Below are 1,725 nucleotides of genomic sequence, written 5' to 3'. Positions count from 1 at the left end.
TCTCCCCTCTCCCGCCCTTGCCGCCAGGCTGCCTCTGGGCACGGCGGGGCTGCCCTTGCCGAGGCTCTGGCAGTGCCTCCGGGAGAGGTTGTGAGGGGGAGCGTGGCCCGCCAGCCGCAAGGAGCCGGGGGCTGTCAGCAAGGGCCGTGGAGGAGGAGGGGGCTGTTCCAAGTCTTGCATGGGACGGCTGCAGGCTGAGCCCTCGGGAGCAGAGCTGCTGGCTCCCTCCTCTTCCTTGCTGCGCTGGGCAGTCCGGTGCCTCATGGCGTCCAGCCACTTTGGTATTGCTCAACTGGCCAGTCATTCGGCCATGGCTCCCCGCTTGGCCTGGGCTGTGGGGTCTCCCTAGCCAGTGCCTTCCTGAGGTGGGGAAAGGCTGTGCCATGGGCATTCGGCTTTGGTAGTTACTTTTGCAGAAGCAGGACAGGACACTTTGTAGAAGCAGGTTGCCCCAGTTTACCTGCAGCAGGTTAGGGGGTCATGTCTCTGCTGTGTCAAAGTTGACAGACATCTGATGTAGAGTTCAGATTTTGGCTTGTATGGGATGGTTGGAAAAGGGATGATCCTGCCTCAGGCAGGGGGTTGAACAAGATGAGCCCTGGAGCTCCCCTCCAGCCCTGCTCTCTAGGATTCCATTACAAGTCGAAAGGGAATCTTCTTATAAAAGCAGAGTTGGCCAAGCTGTAGAGAAAGCTACCCCCTCCCCCCCCCCGGGGGGAGAAAAAAAAGGCAAGTAGTTTGCCAGCAAGAGTCAGTTGTTCTTGGCACCTGGCAAACACCTTTGCAGAGCAAAGAGGGCTCTTCTCTGTGTTGTGGAAGGTGCTCTTCTCAAAGTTGTTTCTCAAAGCATAGCGGTGTCTCTCTTGATCTAAACTTGGTAGCAGGGCTCTAGAGAGAGCCCAGACCCATGTGTGTGCATAAAGTCTTAAAGGCATGCTCAAAAATGTGCTGCAGTGCAGGTGATGGGACTTGAGTTCACCAGCAAGACAAATAACTGAGCTGACCAGGCAGGGACATGAACTGCACAAAGTTGGTTTTTTGGGGTCCTTAACCTCATGCTCAAAACTACAAGTTTTTTCCTTCTGACCATGTTTTAGCCTGCTCTCCGGGATTGATGTCTGGCTCCTCCCTTCTGCTTGAGCTTCATGGAAGTCATGTATGTGAAAGTGTGCAAGATGTGGTAGCGCTCTGAGGTTACCGCCTCCTCTTGTCTCATTCCTTTCTTTCCCAAAGCTCCTTAACCTACTTTTCTCCAAATGATTTCTTTTTCTCTGCCCATGTGCTGGCTGAAACAATATCTGTTAGGTCTGTTAGCATGTATTTCAGCAGCTGGTGATAGTCTGAGTCCAGTCAGAGTCCAGAGGTGTCTGAGTCCAGTCAGGTGTCTGGTATTTATTAGTGACGCTCACGTACTTGCCCAGCTGCCTGCAATAGATTGTACTAAGGCTTTATTTTGAAGCATTCTTGGATAGTAGTATTCTGAATTGCAACCGAGGATTTCGGGGCCTGTTGAGTCTACATACAGTACCCCAACTGGATACTAATGGGATGAGTGAGTGGATGCTGAGCTGTTTGAGAAATCATGAGCTTATTGTCAGCCTGGCTGTAAATGGAGCTGAGTTGCCTGCAGAGGAAGAGTTAAACTGAGCAGACAGGAGGCTGGGCAAAGGTATCTGCACTGGAAAGCATGGTGCGGTGCAAAAGAAGGTATAATGTGAGATGGTG

This window comes from Alligator sinensis, unplaced genomic scaffold (genome assembly GCF_000455745.1).
Source record: "Alligator sinensis unplaced genomic scaffold, ASM45574v1 scaffold260_1, whole genome shotgun sequence".
Classification (NCBI taxonomy): domain Eukaryota; kingdom Metazoa; phylum Chordata; order Crocodylia; family Alligatoridae; genus Alligator; species Alligator sinensis.
This window is presented reverse-complemented; position numbering follows the sequence as displayed.